The 22168-nt window shown below is 39.9% G+C and overlaps 1 protein-coding gene across 2 annotated transcripts in view; it reads left to right on the top strand.

Annotated features, from left to right (window-relative positions):
• MAP3K13 (mitogen-activated protein kinase kinase kinase 13) overlaps window positions 1-22168 on the top strand; it is a 118563-nt gene that overhangs the window by 32551 nt on the left and 63844 nt on the right. Inside the window, exons 1-2 of one of the 2 annotated variants that reach the window (XM_090051506.1) lie at window positions 3644-3790; window positions 9060-9205. The gene's annotated coding sequence lies outside the window, so the exon portion shown is untranslated. Of the gene's footprint in view, window positions 1-3643; window positions 3791-9059; window positions 9206-22168 lie in introns of those variants that run through there. The other variant, XM_090051505.1, reaches the window with a different exon arrangement.

The following is a 22168-nucleotide window of genomic DNA, read 5'->3' as shown; positions in this document are numbered from 1 at the left end:
TTTGCTTTCCTGGTTCGTTTTTACTAGCCTGGCTCTTCAATGGTTATGGTGCAGCCAGACCTAGCACCTGCTATCCTCAGACTATAGCCAGGGTGTGAAAGCAAGAAACCATTGGAGTCATTGGAAATTTCTGTGGAATCAGGATCTTACTCCAGACATTTGCGTGGACAGGGGAGGATCAGAACCATAGCTGTTATCGTGTCAATTTTGGGACATAACACATGCCTTTTAACAGTTACTCTTTAACTTCCCCCTGTAAAAAGATAAACCCGAGATTGAAAATGTCTAGTTTGATTACTTGTAATGGGGATAACTAGCTTTTAGTCTTTATTGTACAGAAACAAGACCAGTAGTATGTGGAGAGAAGGTGAGAGAAGTAAGAGATTAGGAAGCAAGGGTAGAATCAGGATAGGAAATCAAAGTATTAAAAGTCTGAAAACTGAGGGACATAAATGAGGAAGGAAAATGGAGAAATGAAGGCAGTGGAGAGAGAAATGAGTACCGAAGAAATAACTAGCAGAGGGAATTGGGAAAGGAGGAGAAACAGCAGTGATGGTGGCTTGCTCAGTAGCAAATACTAGTCATGCTGCATTACTTCTGTGTGCATTGTGGGTGTGGGGTAAAGCTATTTGAATTTTATTTAAAACAAGACAAGATGTGGCTTTTCTTTTTGATTTGGTGGTTGACTAGGGAAGGAGGAGGAGCCTGGGATTTGACAAGCTGTGTTGTCTCCTCTTCAGAGGACCAAGAGGGAAGGATTACAATGGGGAGAACAACTCCAAATGAGCCCCATCCCTGCCTCTTGGTCCGTGATGGCCGTGTGTGCTCTGAGCTGGGGAAACATGGTGGCTTCTGGAGTTGTAGATGGTTTTGAGGGAGTTAATAAAACAATTGTGCAGGTATCAGATATTTTCCCCTGTAACATACCACAGAATTTCCTGACACTGCACTGATGGCCTTTCTCTCCCTTCTGCCCCTTCCAATTTATTGTTAGTTTATATCGATTTAGTTCTTACTACTTTGGTCATGGGCTCAGAAGAAAAAGAGCTTTGCCCCTCACTGGGACTCCAAGGGTTAGCCTTAACACAAGTGTAATCCAAGAGGTTGTTTGGTTGTGTGTGCACTGGGACATGTTGCAGGTGTGGTAGGGAAGAGGGTAAATCTTAGCACATTACATTTCTTTCATGTAGGTGAGGGCACTGGGGAAGAGGGTTGTGGGGGCATTGCTGAAAACCTTATGCTTCAGAGATGATTACAGCATAAGCCACTTCTGTCTCAGGAAAATGATACAGAATCATAGAAAATGAGGCTTGGAAGGGACCTCAGGAGGTCATATCTAGTCCAACCCCTGCTCAAAGCAGAACCAGCCCCAACTAGATCATCCCAGCCAGGGCTTTGTCTAGCCAGGTCCTAAAAACCTCCAAGGATGGAGAGACCACAACCAAGATGGAAATAATCAGCAAAAGCAGAACATGCAATTTTTGTCCCCAGTATCTAAAGATAAGTCATTATTTTCTTCTGTTCTACTTTTTTTTAGGATTTGTATGTGATGAATTCTCTCAATCTTGCTGTGAGAAGGGGTTTGTTACACATACCTACAGCATTCTTTCTAATTCTGCTCAAATTCTAGATTAAACTTCTGCATTGTGGGCCAGCAAATTGCAACCATTTGCCAGCATACTCTCCTGAAGCTTCAGCATGCTCTCAGCACATAATTTTTTTCTGTGTTAGGCTAGCAAAGCGCATTCTGTCCTTCAGACTCCTCTGACAGCTTGGGGATTAAGCTGAACTTTAATTCAAGCTGATAGCTAAACAGTGCCAGAGTATTTTGGCAATGTGGCCGGGGACAGGGCTGTAGGCAGTAAACACCATTAAGTGACAATAGTTTCTAATATTTTTTTGTTAATTGAGGAAGCTGCTGATTTGTAGCCACAGCCTGGATGAATTAGTAATAAGCCTGTAACGGTCTTTGTCATTTAAAGTTGCATCAGCCTTCTGCAGCTTTGCAGTTACCTGAGAGTGAAGACTGTTAATTGGTCAGTAGAAAAAAAACACAATTGCTTGATTAAGGTTGTCTTGTTGGATATGTTATAATTCCTGAACAGAAGACATATGCATTTATTTAAATTATAAATGTATTTTAGTAATAAGCATTTCACTGTTATAGTTTAACCCATGTTTTCTTATAGAAGTAGAAAGACTATTCAGAACCTTGAGTATAAAATAGATCTAAAAGAGTGGAATAATTTCAAAGGTAGAAGTCAATTTAAACCAAGTTTGTTGCAGTGATATTTTCCTAAGACAATATTCCTTTAGGGCAATGAAAATAATTTAAATAATTTTTATGTTCTTTCAAGAGTGGCATAAATAGACCTTGCAAACCTAATTAATGAAGGCCTAGTTCAAATAGGAGCACCCTACAAATACCCTGTGAGAGAGAATATTAGGTATACATCATTATTTTTAAGTAGGTATGGTGCAAACTTTTGATGTCCATGAACCAACCTTTTTCATCTTATTTTTTTGGATGGGGAAAACCTGGGTGGGGTGTTAACAGTGCAGCTAAAAAATTACCTACACCACAAAATAATTGGCTCTGATATATTGTGCTAATTTCATGTTTGTCTCCCAAAAGGGGATTCACTCAGCGGGAGATGAATTATCATGAGTTTAGTCTGCTTGCTGGGTGGGCGTTGCATCATGGCACACATTTGGTGATGTACTGAAGTCAGCCAAGACTTAGTTCATTAGTCACACTGGGATGGACTCGGATCCCCAGAACTGATAGCAGTGGTGACGAGGACAGGCACCTGCCATTTATTGGCTTGTTTAATAGTTTATGTACCTGTTGCCATGGCATCTGGGCATGTCATGAAAATGAAATACAACCAGATTTCATTTCTACAACAGTAAAATACTCAAGAGAGCTGCACCCTGAAGATTAACAATGTCAACACTGGGTGAATTGCCCAGGCATTACGTTCTCCAGACAAAGATCCTCCATTGCAAACACTTCTCTTCAACTCCAAAGCAACTCCATCCTGGTGTTTTCAACAAAAACTTTCTTTTAATTTATATGACCAAGGCTAGAAAGTACTGAATAATGAATGCTCACTGCAGTCAATGGAAAGGCACCCACTGATTTCAGTGGGAATGGTCTGAGATCTTAAACAGTGAATGTTTTTAGGTTGGCATGGCGCTGTGGTGGTCAGACTGCAGGGTGGTGGTGGCAGTCACTGTTTTTCTGGGATCAGAATTCAGGATTTCAGCTTACTCTCTTTTTCCTGGTGGCAGAACTTGTCAGCCCCATTCCCAGCAGGTTTTTCCCTTGGTAGGAGCATTTTGTGCTGTCATAGGAAGCCAAGTTTAGGGGTGGGGCTAATTTCCATTCAAGGGAGCTGCATCTTGCCCTTTGTTAGGGGAAGAGTGGTTTGTATTATAAGGTCTTTAGAGTAGAATGAAACCAGGAGCTCCTTTCAGACCCACCTTGTGAGGAAAGAAGAACACTGAGGTTCACCATCTTCTGTTTTTTTTTCATGTTCTCCCTCTGCCCATGTGTTGAACTGGACCTGGAAGAACGTGCTGATAAGCTGTTATCAGCCAGCAGTTAAAATAAACCCTCCCATCTTGCTGAGCTGGATACAAACTCCCAAAGGCTTCTGAGGCCACCGTAGTGTGTGCAAACGTACCAATCCAAGCCCAGCAGTTTGTCTGGGGACAAAGTTTATTCTGTGAAGAAATCAATTGCAGCTGTTGCTTTCACACTGCCTATGCACCCTGCTCCTATGTTGTAAGTATTTCTTTTTACCTAGAACATTATTTTGGCTGTACTCATGTGAATAGGAAATTATGCTCGTATTCTTGTGAAGAAGGTAGCGCTGTTACAGGTTCTTGAGTGGTCCGCAAAGCGATGTAACCCTAGCTGTGTCTGAAGTCAGTGAATTTCAGCAGGGCCAGGTCCCCCCACCTAGACGTTCTGTCATATCAAAAAAATTGGCATCTCTGATCTCTAAGTCTGTTCTTTAAACCTTGTTCACAGGTGACAGTAATCTAAATTCAGCAGGAGGAGAAATTAGTAGAGTGAAGGAATTCATCTTAGTGCATGGTGGAGTCAAAAAATGGTTCCGGTTATCAGATGTATGGTCTGGCTCTTTATGAAGTGGTCCTGCACAACTTTGAATTAAGCCCTGTGTTGCTGCGTCTTGACATTATGTCCTTAAGATTGCACATTGTCAGCTTTAAGTGGTTAAAATGCTTGTATTTGTGATTAGGAGCTCAATGCTGTGAGGTACTGAGTTCTCTCAACTCCTAATGGTTTGAGACATCTCTGGGGGATACATGGGAGAAATTGTGTAATAGCAGCTGTAGTTTTCATTTTCATAATAATTAGCATTTAATGGGTTAAAATATAAAATGTATGCTGGTAGGGTGTGTGGGCAGCTGGTAAATCTGGAAGGGGGTATACAATAAGAAAAAGTTTGGGAGCCTCTGCACTAAATGATCTAATACCGGTAGGACTTTTTCTACCTCAATTTCCATGCTTCGGTTTAAAAGTCCTGGGGATACTTAGCTTCTTGCAGGATTGAAGCTGTAAAGAGCCACGCTGGAGGCCATGAGAAACTATAAAAAAGAAGTACAGGAGGAGACTGAAGTGGCATAGCAATAAAACTGTTGAAGACCATGAAGTCATCTTTCCTGTGGGGTCCCTCTGGTTCTTTACCCTGATTTTTGCCAGTTATCAAATGATTATTTAAAGTCTTTCCTTGAACAAGATTGAAATGGAGACAAAAAAGGAACAGTTTCTTTCACCAGCATATTTCCATTTTCAGGTTTCTATACATAGCTTTCAAGAATCACTTTCCCATCTACAGCTTTTCTATATTATGTATACCTGGGCTGTCTGTATTTAGAGCAGTATCATAATCATCCATTCCTTGGTACGGTTTTTTTTAGAAAAGCTTCTATCTATTCTATTTTTTTCCTATTTTTGTTTAATCTGTATGTGTTCCCATAAAATATTACATTTTCCAGTTTTTGGAGGGCAGGAAAATTAAAAGTTGGAGCTGTGTTCTCCATTTTCCTTCATAAGGCATTTGAAAGTGTAACAGTATTATTACCTTCCTTGTGGGTTGTTTTTCCTTTTCAACTGCCTTTTTGGGGCAGTGCATATTTTGTAAATGTAGGTAAACATCTATATCTACATTTAAATTTAAACTACTCTTGTTGTAAATCTCCCTACAGTTTGACCTATCAAAGCAGTAATTTGCATATTTTTCTCTGACTTTCTAATTTTCATTTTCCAGAAGCTCCATTTGCAAACTCCTCATTGCAAAGACTGCAGTGGCCATACTTTACTGTCTCATGACTTTTAATAAGTACTGTTCACTCCAACAAGAATAGGTACTATATCATCCAGGAAATTAAATTGGTTTTATTCTGGTACTGTTCATGCTGATTTTTGGTGGTCATTTTCATCTTTTGGTATGGTGGGAAAAAGCCAAAATGCAATTTGTGGTTGATAATCTCCTTTGAGTGGTAAATTGTCCACACTTTAAAGGAGCTCGTATTCTAGTGTATCAATCACTATTACCTTGTTTTCCCATCTCTTTTTGTATTTACTGTGCCTCTCTCATACTTGGGTAGAATGGCCACATACAAACTTGCTCTGAAATAAATAAATCAGGGTTAATCCGACCTTGGTTGGCTTGTTGCTGACTTTAGCTAACTTAATTTCAACTATTTTTATTCCAAAATAGGTGCCAAAATAGACCTTCTAACAATGTAGCATCCACTTTAATTCATGCCTTTGGTTCTTTTGGTGAGAGCTGGTGTGTGGACTAGTTCTTAAATCATAAATTCTGCCTCGTATGTTTTTGTACTGTGGCTAGCGTAGTGGGCTAGTCCTCTGTAAGCAATCCTGCTATTCACCTAAGAAAAGTGATACTGGAATAGGAACACATAGATGTAGCATGGCATTTTGATATGCTGACTTTCACTTCTTGGAAAGGAGTGTGAATAATCTTGTTGAACTGAAAATAACAGTTTTGTTAAAGTATTAATATCTAGTACTCCCTTGCTGGCACAGTGTTGTAATGCTTGCTGACAAGTGCCGTATTGTGTAGGAATATTGCCACAACATATGAATTGTTTGCTTCTATATTATTTTCTGTATCTTATATCCAAAGGGGATGCATGAACTTGACAAATTTATTATTTCAGAATTAAGGATTATTTTTCCTGTTGAATTGGTTTCTAGTGTGCCATTCTCCTAGTTAGCAAGAGACAAGTAATTGCAATGAATAATGAAATGAAAATTGTAGTGAATGTTAACTTTTATCATTGTCTGTAAATTTTTCACAACTGGATGGTCATTTTTCTGAGATGCATTAAGAATTGAAAATGATATACTATATAACTTCTGCAAACAGTTTTTGATCCTCAACTTCTTTGGGAGCATTTAATTAGAGGTTTTCGTAATTTGAACCGTTTTGTTTTCAAATATGCAGGTCGTAATGGTATGTTTGCTTCTTGTCAAGTGTAGCTTAAAACTCAGGTTCCAGTATGAAGGCTCAAGGCTACAAATTTACAATTCTGTTTCTGAGACTATTTTGCAATATTATTACTAAACTGTCTTGCCTTAGGAACTATTCCTATGAGGAAATATATTTGCTAAAACATTAAAGGAAAATGAACATAAAAGGGTGTGTTGTATGTGTAGGTAGTGGCAGAAATTGCTCTGCAAACAAAAATTTGAGTCTGACTGAATAGACTCAGCCTCTCCCAAATCAGAAAGAAACGTGGCTGTTCTCAGTTTAATTTGTTTCTTTTTAAAGAATGATTTTGTTACAAGCATGTTAATGCCATATTATTTGCTCTGTGTGTGTGTAAAATACATGCCCCCCCTACATACTATATGTTATATACCTGTACATCGCATACCTGAACATATATTTGCTTTACATAAACAGATTAAGGATTTTAAATCCAGTAAAGTTAATCTTGGTGTAAATCCTGAAGTAGATTAAATAGAACATAATTTTTTCTTTTCTGAAATATTTATAAATATGTACATATGGCCTGATTTGGAAAACCAGTTTTGAGGTTACAGGCTTTGTAATTAGCCTCATTGACTTTACTAGGACTATGTACAGTGTATACAGTTTAATTAGGATCCAGGCCATAAACTACTTACTTTTTTAAAAGAAAATCTCTGACAATGGCAAGAAAAGTGTTTCAATGTTATTGAGTCCTATCTGCCATTTTTATGTTAGACATTTTGTTAATCAAAGATGTTCTGAAAGGAATATTTTCTAATAAGTGGGTTTTTTGGCTAGGGGAAAGAGGGAGGTGAGCTAGGAAGTGGAGGGTCTTAATGATGACTACTCCACCTGCTGTCTAAAGGGTATATTTGTGGTAGTGGGGAAAATAATTCATTTTAAGGTGATTGCATCCTCTAGTGGAGTGACTAGTACTGTACAATATTTTGGGGAATATGGCTTTTCCCGTTGCTTTGGATTCAGCAGTGGCATATAACCAGGAGCAATGACATAAAATTAAGAAATGGAGAATTTGGTAAAGAATATCTGAAGAGAGATGATTTCTACATCCATTCCACTGTGGTATAGGCTTCCAAGAAAAGTGCTATTAGCTCCATTAGCTGAGACACTTATTTAAATTGGAATTGAAAAAGTCCAAGGACATGTATTGTATAGCATACCCCTGCACTATTCACATTTACACCAGATCAGGAGGTCTGCACTAGATCCTGGGGGTATGCAAGACATCTTGGGGGGAGGGGGTACACAGAAGAAATTGTGTAATAGCAGATTTAATTTTCATTATAATAATCATTGGCATTTAAGGGGTTAATATTTAAAATATGCTGGTAGGGGTATGCAGGCAGCTGGTAAATCTGGAAGGGGGTATGCAATAAAAAAAAGTTTGGACGATTCTACACTAGATGATCTAATACGGTAGGTCTTTTCTACCTCAATTTCTGTGCTTTGGTTTAAAAGTGTAAGCAAAATAGCTACATTGAATATTCTCCTCTGCATAGGCTTGTTTCATAATTGCAGAGGCCTTGCCAACAGACTGCTCTGATGGTCATACTCTTGGCATTATGTATGCACTGCTATCTTCTGTATGGATCTTGGGGCATAGTCAGACAAAATATCGTGTTTTCCCAAACCAAGACAACTCGGAATTTATCTCCAATAATTAGATTTTATATGTGGAAAATGTATAAATGATAATAATTTTTCATGTGTAGAATCTAATTTATTTATCTTAAAAGTTGTCCGCCCTACTGCAGTAGTGGGGAAAGCAATGGGGAGAGGACCCTGCTCCCTTCCCTGCCTTCCGCTCTGCCTGCCTGCCAGTTCTTCCCCTGCCACCCGACACCTGACGCTACTTACCCTCTGGCTCTAGATCCAGCATGGCTGCAGCCCTGCTCCAGCCTGGGGAAAGGAGCGTGTTGTTGCTCTAGCCCCAGACTGGCTTGGTAACAGTGGCAGTAGTGGCTAGCAGGCAGGTTGGAGGGTAGAGACTGCAGGAGGGGGGAGAGATAGCGGGGAAGGTAGACAGGGAAGCAGAGGGGGCAGAAAGCAGCTGTGGGTCAGACCCCAACCTGGGGTTTGGGCTGGGGTTGGGGATGGAGCTTCATCAGCCACGTGCCCCACTACTACCTTGTACTCAAGTCCAAGACAAAGGGTGCTTCCCCTAAGTTAAATGCAGGGTAAAACCTCATCTTGGATTCAGATAAATATGGTACTTGTATTGATCTAAAATGTGTGAAAGGATTTAATACAAAGCAGCTGAAGCTGGTGTAATTGTTTCACCTATTCATTCCTAACCCATAGTAAGTGAAGCTACACCACAGTAATTTTCCCTCTTTTTCATTTACTTACCGCATGCATGGAGCAGAGAGATGAAACAATTGCACACTGGCTTGGCTGCTGTGTACTCTCAAAAACTAAGTGTTTTTGCCTTTGAGAAAAAGTCCATTCAGGTCCATTTTTGTTAAACCAGATACTGAGTTTTCTTTCCGGTGTTGTTTCTAGAGAGAAGACTTCAAGTTTGGACTGCCTTGGAGATCATACTCAGTGCAGCTTCAAAGAGCAGTTTGGTTTATCTGACCTGAAGAGGAAGCATATGTGCAACAAACCAAGAGGATATGGGCTTTCAGTGCACCTGGAAAAATGACCAGGTACGAGAAGTGGTTTGTATTTTGACTATGGCAACAATGCAAATAACATTTAACAGGCCCAAGGTCAAGTAGGTCAGTTTTCTGCAAAATAGTCTTTCCAGGTATATGAAAAGATGGGAAAGCAGTGGGTCACTTCCCAGTCTTCTTGTATGTTAGTAATGTTTAAAATGGATTTTGTGCCCTTTTGTAGTAGCTTAACAATGTAGTTTGCAGTGAACGTAACAATAGCTGAGTTCTGATGAATTCAAAATCCACATTGTGTTTTATCCCACTTTTTCATTACTGTGAGTCTAGTTACTTTCCTTCAAAATTTGTTTTAAAGCCTTGCATGTTACCGAGGTCACTAACAGAACAGTAACTGTCAGGATCACCTTCATTCCTCCTCTTCTTAAATCAAAGTCTTACATGTTTATTTCCTAATACTATGGTACCATTCCCATCTTGGTAGATTTATTTAGAATACTTGTAGCTAAACCTACCATTTCCTGTGCCAGTTCTTTCATTTAATCTAGGATGGAGATTATCAGTGCAGACTGAAGCACATTAAGCTTTTTGACCTTTTCTGGAGCTTTGCTTGTGGTTGTTTCCATTTCTTTACTATCATTCACAATTCTTATCTTGCCTTTGCCCCATATTCAACATTATCCTTCTCACTGAAAACTGAGGTGAAGTATTCATTTAGTTTTTTGGCCATGCTTGGATTATTTTTAATCTCTATCCCATCCTCACTGCATAGTGGTATCACTTCGTCTTTCCTTGTTTTCTTTATGTGCCTGAAGAACCTTTTTCTGTGTTTTTTTTAAACACCTTTTGTTAGGTCTGAATCAGCTTGACTTCTGGCAATTCTCACTTTCTTCTTTTGTTCTGAACCTCCAGCACACAAGTTGCTTTCCTGATCTGTCCTTCTTCCCATTTCTTGTGGACTCTCCACTGATTTATAATATCCTCTTGAGGTGGCTGTTCATCCAGTTAGGCTTGGAGAACAGGTTGACTTAAAATAAATTAAGGCTTTAAAGTTCCTAGAACTTTAAAAAAATTTTGAGAGTACTGTGTGATTAATTATGCAGTTTCTCCATGAGAAGTTCCATGATTAATCTCTTGTTTTTGTTAAATAGCAGCTCCCCATCTGAATTGCAGGAACAGATTAATTTTAGGCATTATGAAAAGGAGATAAATTGGTTAATAGCTGTGTAATCTATAGGGATATAAGAACAATGGAATATTTCCATAAGACCCAAGTATCCTTATTATCTGTGCATATGTTTGCTGAAAAATCTTGTTCCTTTGCTTTTTCATTGCGACGCAAACACTGTGTGAAATTAGTACATGGGCATGTGCATAATGTAGAAAATGTCAGTTGTTTTTGTGAGGAGCCTTTGGAGTGACTATACTAAGAAATATTCCAGTCCAGTAGTGTAACTAGGGATAGGCAACCAGGGCACCAGCCCACATGGATTTAGAGGCAGTACAAGATTGGTGGTGTTGGTTGCTAATTGCCTGGCCATTGCTGCTACCCAGAATGCAAAAATTGCTTGTTACACCTCTGTTCCAATCTATATTTCAGTCTGAAATTCTCAAGGGAAAGACCCTTCACGCAAAGAATACTATTCTTGCCCCAGCCCCAGCACTGTGGTTAATCAGGGTTGTGGTTAGGGCTGGAGTTTTTAACTTAGGGGACTAGAATTTCTTGTTTCATAAATCCTCAGTGACTCTCTCTTGCATACTATGAATTAAATTTGAGATTGGTAGAGGGTATGTGGCATGTGTGTGGGTGCTCTGCCCTTTGGAGCTGCTTTGCCTTCTCTGTCACCTTATATAGGACTCTAAACTTAATCTACCCTGTGAAAAAGAGTTGTTTCAGAAAGCTTTAGGATGAATAGAGTCAGCTCACATGTTTTAAACACACCAGCCATTCTGTCTGTCAGGTGCCAAGTTGAGTTTAATAGCGTTTTACTTATTGTCACAGGACAGATGAAACTGCTGGTGCAATACAAAACTAGCATTTCATAGTACAGTGATTCTCAACCAGGGTGTTGTGGCACCCTGGGGTGCCTTGAGATGCTTTCAAGGGTGCTGAAGGGTGCCATGAAGCATTATCACTGTGAAGTGTTCAAACATGATTTACAAGATTAAAAACAAGGGATTTTAAATAGGAATCCATAGCTTTAAAACCATTCTGACCTGGTGTGGTCAGTCTTTCTGAGTTCTTTGCAACAGAAAAATTGGCTCTGTTTTTTTCTGTAGTCAGAAAAGGAAGTGAAAACCAAGAACTGGCATTTTCCAAGGGAAATCTTGAGTCTATTAAAGGGTACCTTGAGTGTAAAAAGTTTGTGTGCCACTGCCATGGATGGATGCATGCCTGTTCTGCCCTGAGAGAGGCCAGCTGTTCTCTGTCACAGCATGGAAGGCCTGTGAGAGCCTGGCAATGGGCTTGAGGGAGAGCCTGTATGGTTTCTTTGAAAAAGCAGGAGTTTGGGGGTCCATGCTGCAGGTTATTGGAGGCATGTGCCCTGGATATGCCTTTTACCGAATGCCACAGAGAACTCCACTGGGTTGTGGTGGTCTGATGCAGCTCTTCAGGGAAGAGTAAGATCACCAGTGGAGCCGAGTTTGCTTTTAATTTAGATATGCTGAGACAACCCTCTCTATCCCCTGCCCCCCACCAAAAAAAATCCCCAAAACCTTTAACACAAGTCATCATACTGTAAACAGTAAATGTTAATTTGGACAGCACTCAATGCAGCCAGTATCTCTGTATAGTGTTTAAATGGTGTGCTTGATGATGAGCTAGGGTATTAGATTTAGAGACAGAAGTGGTGTACCCTGTTGCCAGCTCTGCTATGACCTGGGTTGCATCTTAGGTTTTCTTACATCTTTGGCTCTTTTTCCCTGTTGATAAAAGGAGGATAATTTAATTTGCCCTCATTTGCGAAGTGCTTTGAAATCTATCTGAAAGCTTGAATAAAATGATTTAATTAAGGCAAGGTTCTTTGGGTAGATGTGATATCTTTTATTAGATGAACTGAGTAGTTGGAAAAAAGTTCTTAGCAAGTTTCTGGGTGCAATCACCCTTCCTCAGGTATAGGAAGTCTCTGCTGTTCTGAGACTCCAAGGAATGAGAGAAGCTAAAAGTGTGGCAGGATGCTTGCTAAGAACTTTTTTCCAACTACTCAGTTGGTCTAATAAAATATATCACATCTACTTAAAAAACCTTGCCTGCCTATGTCCTTAGGCCAACATGGCTACAGCCAAAAACCCAGCAGCATGATTAATTTAAGTAATTTAACATGAACTTCCTGAACAGGGAAAAAGCTAGTGTAAGAACTGAGCTGTAAAGGTTTAAAAAAAAAAGAAAAAAAGAAAGATACCAGTGTTACAAATCATGCTACCCTAAAAATGATTGGAATGTGGCCTAATTGCCTAGACTACAAAATTAGCTGTATTTTGGAAAGCTTCTGTTAGAAACCCTAGACTTCAAAGCGTCCCAGATAAGACAGAGAAAGGTTTAGTTTTGTTTATATATATTTATGTTAAAATGAACCAGATAACCCAGTATACATGGAAAAAAAAACATTTGCATGTTCCCCCAAAGAAAATCATCCTGAATAATGGGTGAGATGCACATTCTGTGAAAGCAATGGCACAATCATTTTTAATTACGTAATTCCATCATGCAGGCACAGAATGGGGCTGAATTAATGGTGCGCAGAAAACATGAATTCTAATATTTCCTGGCTTTTTTTTTAGTGTTTGGTGTTGCAACCTAAATGTTCCTTTAACACTTCTTGGAATGATTTTTGGCTGAATGCAACCACACAGAAGAGATTGTGATGAGGAAGCTAGACCTGAGCTACAAATAGATTGAATCTAGCAGGACCTCAGGGTAGTTGCTTTCCAGCCTTAATGTAAATGTAAATTCTACAGTTTCAAAGACATCACATTTATGCATTAGCACATCACGGCCTGTCTCTGTGCAACACACAAAGCCAAAGGCCTTTCCCTTCCCAAGGGCATTAAACATGCAGGATATGTCACTGCATTTTACACTGAAAGGGCGCAGCTGACCACAAAAGAGAGGTGGCATTACTACATGGTTGAAAAGTCACACTTTACCGGGTATTATGAAACTGGGATAATTCTTTCTTTTGACACAGCATGAACAGGCAAGTCCCATGTATGCTGGTGGAGAGGAAGGTCCCATGGAATCAATAACTTATTCCAATAATTGCTTTGGACTTTGTATTTTAACTTTTGGCCTCCCTTGATATTGCTTATTGGGATTCCTTGTTCCCTTCTAGCAATAGATGATAAGCAGGCTTTTCACTTGAGAAAGGAAGGATCTGTAAATTTTACCCTCTGGGAAGCTCACCCAGCAATTCAAACATCCCCTTAGGTGTAAAAAATATCAGAGGACTGTTTCTCTTCTGTGTCTGCTGGTTCTTTAATATTAAAGCCTTTTCTCCTTGTTCCACCCTTCCTCCATTAACTGTTACTACTAATGTTAATTACAGCTGGGAAAGACTTTTCTGGAGTGCTCCCTGCGGGCCCAGATTTATGGCTGAGTGTTTCTCCTGACAAATAGCTCTGCTCCTGCCTCCACTGCTATGGGCAGAGCAAACCCTCTGTGGAAGATTGCTGCTGGGGGGTTTTGTGAAGAGATACAAGAATGAGAAATGTCTCTTCTTTTCTTTTCCTTTCCACTCCCCAAATTAGTTACAGATTTTTTCTTTTTTGCTTTGGCCGGAGGGATTTCTCTTCTTTCCCTCTTATGTTGCTCCTCAGTGTTTGTCATCATGCTGTTAGGTTCTTCCTCCTCTTCTTTGTCTTCAGAACAAAGGTGGGCACTCTCCTCTGCGCTACCCATCCTCCTATGCTGTAAATAGATGTCACATTTGACATGGTCCTGATTTTCCTAAGTTTTAACCCAGATCAAAACAGGTAAGCTACAGTCCTTTACACACATGGCCCTTCTAAGTTGCATTGCTGTTCCCCTGCCAGTAGATGTGTGCTTTGGCCCACCACCCTGGCCAGCTTGTTAGGGAATGACCTGTGATAATCTTACTGGGACACACTGCAATATCCTGGGAAAAAATGATAGCACATTTTATCCTATGGGGTCAGGCCAGATCTTGAAGTGTGACAATGATTTTGTATGTCTATAGGGTTGTAGGACAAAATGTTTTCTCTTGGAACAAATGCAGTCTATTTTATAGCCGTAGTGGGTTTTTTTTCACTGTATCACTATATTGCCTCTTAGGCCTTTATTTCCCAAACTTATTTCAGTTATTACTCTGATTTCATGCATTTTTTTATCCTTTTTCACATATAAAGTGACTCTATTCCAGCAGTGGGGCTGCTCCTCTACTTCAATCATGAAAGAGGCAGGAGAGATCTCTCAGTTGGTTCTAGCCATTTGAAGAAAACTTCCTATTCACTTAGCTTCTCAAGCAAGCTTTCAAATGCCTTTTTTTTACCTACTGTACAGAATACAGGAACAGCCTGTATATCTAGAGAGGAACCATTTTCCTTGATCTTGACCTTTTGTCTTTCTTTCCAAACATCCTGAAAGGTATGTTCTCTACAGCTGCTCTCCACTTCATGTCTTCTCAAAAGTTTTCATCACTCTGGCATCTGAGCTGGCTAGGAAGGCTATGAAATTCAGGAAGCACTTCCGTTTAGCGCTTGCAGAAACTGATTTGGAAGGGCACCTCTGCATTTCCTGTCAACAGGAAGAACCTCCCTTTCTTCCTAGGCCACAGTTTAACCAAGAATAGGAACTGCAAGTGGTGTAGTAACATACCCTTATTCCCACTTACATTGTAGTTGGCACCGTCTTCAGCTGTGGGAGGACAAAATCACAAGCTTGCAAAGAACTGCTTCTCTCAGCATGAACTTTAGGGTTTCCCCTTGGAAAAAAACTGTATTCTAGTCTTCATCAGGGACAGCAAAGACTGGTCCGCCAGCCAGGTTCAGGCCACATGCAAGCAGACCTTTTCAGAACAGCAAGTCTTTTAGATCAGTAGTGTAGTGTGTTCTCTGACCTCTTTATTATCACTTCCCAGTTTCTCTTTTGGAGGTAGAGTTTGCCTTTGTATAGTTTTGGTACTGTTCCTTATGGTCAGAGAGTCCGGCCTTTTCTTTTAAGGTCATACAAAATAGTTAGGTAACCCTTCATTCTTCCTCCAGGGTTGAATGTTTTCCTCAGTTCCATCAATACAGTGCTTTTTTATACCTGTAACATTTTCCCCATCCTTCAGCATTAAGTAGTCATATTCTGTTGAAGTTCTGAAATTTCTAAAATCCATGCCAGACATCACAGAATCTTTATTTCCAAAGGGAGATGTAAAGTCTCTCACCTTTCCATTCATTTCTTACCTATGTCCATGGAGTATGGCCTCCAGCTATTCTCCATCAACTCATAGAAAAGTAGGGATGGAGGGAACTTCATGAGATCATCTAGTCCAGCCCCTTATTTAAGGCAGAATCATCCCTGCCTAAACCATCCTAGACAAGTGTTTGTCTAACCCAGTGGTGTTCAATCTTTTTTTACAAGTAGACCAAACATTTAAATTGGAAATAGGCTGAGGGCCACATAGAAAGGCATTATATTTCTGTACTTCGGTACAGTACAATCTCAAGTATTTTAAGTAATATTAGAAAGAAAAATGCACACTTTCAGTAATTTTAGGATTATTAATAATGTTCAATATTCTTTAGCATTATTTAAAATTTTATAAAGCTGGTTAAACTTTAGAATCGTTACAGAGATGATAAGACCAGCCTTAATATCACACCAAATAATTAAAGAATTCTTTCAGGTGACAGATGGAGATTGCCCAGCTGGCAGCTCTGTACCTTACCTTGGCTCCCTGTACTTCCCAGTGCCATTGCCTCCTGAAGGGAGAGTGATATGTTTTGGCAGCACAGCAGAAATGGGGCTGTGATCTGCCCCAGAGCAGTGGGGCTTTCTTTGAACTAACTTTTTTTTTCTTGGGTTCTCTGCAGCTGCCAAAGTTGTTGCGGTGCTCCAGAGCCCAGGACTGAGCATCACTGCCATTTGCCTCCCCCACTGAATTCAGTAGCAGGGAATAGACAGGACAAGCAGCAGTGGATTGAGCTTACTGGCATGTCAGCACATGTGAATGCCAGTGCTATTCATACCCTCCTTTCCCCTGTCACTGAATTTGGTGGGAGGGGAATGGAAGGGACAAGTGGCAAGAATATTCAAGTGCACTGACATGCTAGTGATGGGCCATTCACACCAGCTTCACAGGCTGCATGTGGCTTGTGGGCTGGAAGTTGAGCACCACTGCTCTTAAAAAACTTCCAGGAGTAAAGATTTCACCTCTCTGGGTGGCCTGTTCACTGCTTAAACAGCTCTCGCAGGGAGTAAGTTCTTCCCTGTGTCCAACCTAAATTTTCCTTGCTCAGACTTAAGACTGTATTGTTCCTTGTCCTATTCTTTGAGGCCACAGTGATAATCTGTCACTATCCTCAGTATAACCACCCTTTGGGTATTTGAAGGCTTTTATCAAATGCTCCAAGTCTTTTCTTCCAGATTAAATAATCCCAGTTCTTCCAGATCTCCATTTTAAATCATGTTTCCCAAACTTCTGATCTTCTTGCTGCTCTGTGCTGGACTCTGTGTTGTCCATCTCTTCTTTGAAGTGTGGTGTCCAAAACTGGCAACAGACTCCAGGTAAGGCATCACCAGTGCTGAATAGAGTAGGAAGGTCATTTTCCTTGACTCGCAAATTATACTCCTGCTAATGTGATGTTACTTGCTTGCTTTCTCTCGCTTGCTCGCTCTCTCTCTCTCTCTCAACAGAACACACTTTTGGTTTATTCAGTTTATCATCCATTATAACCCCCTCCCTCCCTCCCTCCCCTCCCCGGCCCGGCCCGGCTCGGCCTTTTCTGCCTAGCCAGTCGTTTCCAATCTGTATTTTATCATGTGATTGTTCCATCCAAAGAGCAGGGGTTTGCACATGTCTTTAATGAATTTTAGGCTATTGATTAATTTTGAACCATTTCTCCAGTTTATCAAGGTTATTCTGAATTCTTCCCTCCCTGGCATCTGGAACTCAAGCCAGCTATTAGTTTCTTTGGACTGCTTCCTTTTATAGGTCTCTTCCTCTCTTTATCTCTCCAGTCGCATTTTAGAAGTTTCTGGTCTCCCGTAACTCTCTTGGCCATACTCCAAAGTAGGCTCTCTGGGAGCCTGCTCTTTGGGCAAAAAGGTTTTTTTTTGTTGTTGTTGTTGGAAAGCATTGCATCTTCCCTGTAGAGCCAACTCATTGTAGAGCAGGGACAGCATTGATCGCCATTGATACCAGACACTTTGGGAAGCCTGTTGGGTAACTTAATGGTCTATCTATGGATGTTTGTCCCAACTGGATTTTGAAAAGAGTACAGTGTCTAGAAGTGTGAGCTGTTTGTTTGAGCCTGCTGGCATCCCACAAAGGGAAGTGAGAGAGGCTTACAGACGGGTAGTAGTGATGTCCTGTGTGAACATGGAGGGTAGAAAATTTTCAGTCCCACGCTAGGGAGTGTCAGCACCTTTCAGGTGGGCTGTGAAGGACCTCTGTTCACTCAGGGTACCCCAGGCTTCAAACTAGATGGCTGAGAGGGAAGATACTGGATTTTACTGACGAGTCTGTATCAGTCACTCATTACTTTAGTTCTGTGAAAGTTCAGACCTTCTTTGATGGTACCTTTACCTCTTATAGAAACAGCAGGGGCAGCAAGTTTTTTTTCAGAGAAACAAGAATCAAAGAATAAAAATTCTAGAAGCTTTCTCTCAGCTATGACCAAAAGACCTGATAGTGCTATGTATAACTAGAGCAGTAATCGAAAGACTGTGCCTCTGATTTCTAGTGGTCCTAACTTGTGGATGTGTCACATTCACTTTTTATTTAGCTACCCTTGCAAGCAGGGGCCATTGGCACCCTCAAGTCATTAACACCCTTTAATAATCTGGAGAATTTAAAGAGCCTTCTGGTAAACTGTTTAGGTACACATCTTCTTGTTTAAAGGAAACAATTCACCATGGAAGAAAAATATATTTTGGGGATTTGCGATGTGTTTTTATAGCCACTGCAAGTCTGAGAGTGAATTCAGAATTTCAGATTCTGGAACTTCACCGGAATGGCTTCTTTATATGCATCACAGTGAACATCCTACCTATGCAAACATTGATCTAGGATTTCTTTTGCCATAGGCTAACTACTCATCCTCATATTAAGAGGGCTCTTGGAGCATTTTAAATCCTGAAAAATATATAGAGCAACCTCAGGGAAATAATCCTGTTACAGATGCTCTTATGAAACTGCCCTTCAAATTACTTCCATGTCTTATCTTTTTTATGTTAAAAAAAAATCTTCTGGGTAGTTGCCACATCTGCACATGATATTTTGGAGACTGAAACTTTCCCATAATTAAAGGTGTAGGACAGCTAGACCTAGCCTTTATTGCAAAAGAGAAATTAAATTGGTTATCACTCTTCCAAAAATTACTTCCTTTTTTTATCCAGAAACCAAGATTTTTAAAAGAAGAATTTGTGCCTGCTTTAATATACAAACACGTCAAAGCTGTGCAATAATGTCAGAATGAGTTAAAAATCAAAGGCAATACTTTTTGCTGGCTTTATACACTCAATGGAGAAAGACAGTGTTTGACAGAAGTGTTTCTGACAGTAGTTTCCTACAAAAGTCTTTATTGCATGACGTTGTGAGTGATTACTCTGATGCCCTCTCTTGGGTTTTAGCACTGTTGAAAGTCCCACCTTTGTAATAGTTAACTAAGCTATGGAGATGAGAATGAAATTTGCCTTCAACTGATTTTTTTTCTTTTCATAAATCAGGTTTTCCATTTCGCCCTAACCTAGGCTTGAGGGTAAGTGGGGAAGCAGGAGTTTAATCCCCCGTGCCCTGCAGATTTTCCTCCTGATCTGTAAAAGTTTTGCGGGTAGTTCTTCAGAGTTATTATACCAGCATTGGTTTTTAGTTGTCAGGATACCTTTAGGATTTTTCAACTGGATCCTGGGTAGATGGAAGGGAAGTTGCAATATCAAAATAATTTGAAAACCACTGCATAAAGGACTTCCCGTTGTTTTCCATAATTGACAGGTCTGTCATTGATTCATATGATATAGGGCAGAAAGGATCATTGCATCACGTAGTCTGACCTCCTGTATGACGCAGGCCATTGCATTTCAACCAGTTACCCCTGGATTGAGCCCAGTAATCTGTGTTTAAATAATATCTTCCAGAAAGGTAGTCTTGATTTGAAGACACCAGGAGAATCTACAGCTTGTTAGTAGATTTTTTGCAGTAGTTAATCACCCTCACTGGGTTTTTTTAAGTGTGTCTTCATTCTTATTTTAATTAGTTTTTAGTTTCCAGATTTTGGCTCTTGCTATGCCTGTTATCACTAAATAGGTTTTTAGTACTCTGTATGTTCTCCCCATAAAGGTACTTACAGATTACAGTCATGTCACCTCATTGTTCTCGTTGATAAATTAAACATATAATGAGCTATTTAAATCTCTTAATAGAAGACATTTTTCTAGCTCTTGGACCATTTCTGTGGCTCTCTTCTGCTTCTTTTCCTATTTTTCAAAATCCTGTTTAACATGCAGCAAGGGAAGTTTAGGTTAGATACAAGGAAATCACTTTATCACTAGGAGCGTGATGAAACACTGGGACAGGTTACGCAGAGCGCTTGTGGAATCTCCATCCTCGGGGGGTTTTAAGACCTAGCTTGACAGAGGCTTGGGTGAGATGATCCAGTTGGGGCTGGTTCTGCTTTGGACTTCAGAGCAGGGGGTTGGACTAGATGTGACCTCCTAAGGTCCCTTCCAACCCTCATTGTCTATGATTCTCTTTGTGGATGAGAGAATTGGATACAGTATTCAAGTGTGGGCTTTACCGCTGTATTTCTACTCACTTTTTGCCTGTTGATTCATCCAAGGATCTGTAAGACGCTCACCTTTTACCATTATGATCCCTAAACCTTTTTCAGTCACTGCTTTTCAAGATACTCCATTCTGTAGATGCAGTCTGGACTCTACTCACAGGTGTAAAACTTCTCATTTTCCTGTATTAAAGCTCATTTTGTTTGAGCGGGGTTAGCCTACCAAACAAACCAAATCATTCTGTATTAGAGAGTGCCTGGTTCTCACTATTTACGTGTCCTTTACTTTTATTACATCTTTTATATTTATATGCAGATCATTGAGGAAATTTGAATAGCGTCAAGCCTAGAACGTATCTCTGTGAAACTCCATTAGCAACAACCTGATTGTTTTTTGAGGTCTGTTAGCTAGCTAGTGCTTAATCCATTTAATGTGAGCTATATGGATATTATAATGTGGTAATTTTTTCATTCAGAGCAGTGTGTGGTGCTAAGCCATATGGCTTGCAAGACTGTAGTCCTTTTACACAGTTACCTTTATCAAGCAAACTGGTACTCTCATCAAAACATGAAATCAAATTTGTTTGACATAATCTGTCATCCATAACATTATGTTGATTAGTATTAATTATATTTTATCCTTTAATTCTTTATTAGTTAAAACTTGTGCCAACTTTTCCATTATTTTGGCTAAAATGGATTTCAAGCTAATGGTCTGTCATCGTGCAGGCCATCCCTTGTGTAACACTGGCAGAATATTGGCACTCCTAGTCTTTTGAAATTTTCCTGGTATTCCAAGGTTTATGAAGAATGAACATCACAGGCCTAGAGAGCTTAGCAAGTTGTTTTAGGACATTTGGATGCCAGTTATTTGCCTCTGCTGATTTAAAAACTGTTATACCTAGCAAACATTGTTTAGCATCCACATTAGTTACTACGGTGCTGGTTGTACCTTGTCTGCCTATTAGTTAGTAATGAACTCAAACATACTTCCTTATCCTGTTCTTCCCAAATACAGAATAGTAGTATTTATCATTTTTGCCATCTGTCTAGTAAAGGAGGTCTCTAGTCTTGTTAGGATTTCTTTTTTTCCTAATATGGTTTAACTCCGCTCCTAATTGAACTTGCCTGTGCCAACTATGGATTTTTTTCCCTTATTAACTTTCTATATTTATACACCTTACATTTTATGCTGATTGCAATCTCCTTTCCCCTTTTTCAGACTGATACATTCACTTTGTCACTGAAACAGTGTGGGTCTTAATCCAGGGTTATCTTCTTTCTGAGTTGTGGAGTCAAGGTTTTTTGGCTTTGTAAGTCATTATTCTTTTTTTTTTTAAATGGTTCACAGTTTTTTGTCTAAATATTTTATCCCAATCAATTTCTATTTTCATATTCCTCAGCTTGGAGAAGTCAGCCCTTTTGAAGCACCAAGTATGTCTATAAATTACAGTTCAGGCTGTTTTGTTTGCCCACATTAAAAGTGATCCAGTCATCATCACTGGTCCCTAGGCAACCATGAATCTCCAATCCAGTGATTAATTCATCTTCATCCATCACAAGAAGCTCCAAAATAGTGTCCTTGTATTAGGTGTAGTATCTTTTTGTTAGAAAATTGTCATCTCTGGATTGAGCAGCTGAGACCAGAGGAAAGTCTACTGTTGGCATGGTAGCTGGTTTAGTAGGGGAGAGAAATAATCTGATGAGAATAATTTCCACAGTGAACAGGCTGTCCCTCTTTTGGAGATTTTCCTGGGTTTTATTCTCATTTCTTTTTCTCACTCCCTCATCTGCCTTTCTCCTTCCTTCAGTTGCAGCCTGTCATTATACCTTAATCTCTTTTGAAATGTTCCTTTCTTTTTCATGTTCCCTGGGTTTCTTGCAGTTCTTCATCTACTCTTTTCCTTTCTTCTCTTCCTACGTTCTTGCCTTTTACTAGCTCCCCTTGCCCCTCCTGGTAGTTCATGTGCTGTTGTCTACCCTCCTCCCTTTATCATGCCTTCCTCCCCCAGTTATTAGTCCTGTTAAGTTTCTTTTGAAGTCAAGAAA

This window comes from Crocodylus siamensis, chromosome 6 (genome assembly GCF_052110815.1).
Source record: "Crocodylus siamensis isolate JL-2025a chromosome 6, ASM5211081v1, whole genome shotgun sequence".
Classification (NCBI taxonomy): Eukaryota; Metazoa; Chordata; order Crocodylia; family Crocodylidae; genus Crocodylus; species Crocodylus siamensis.
This window is presented reverse-complemented; position numbering and strand designations above follow the sequence as displayed.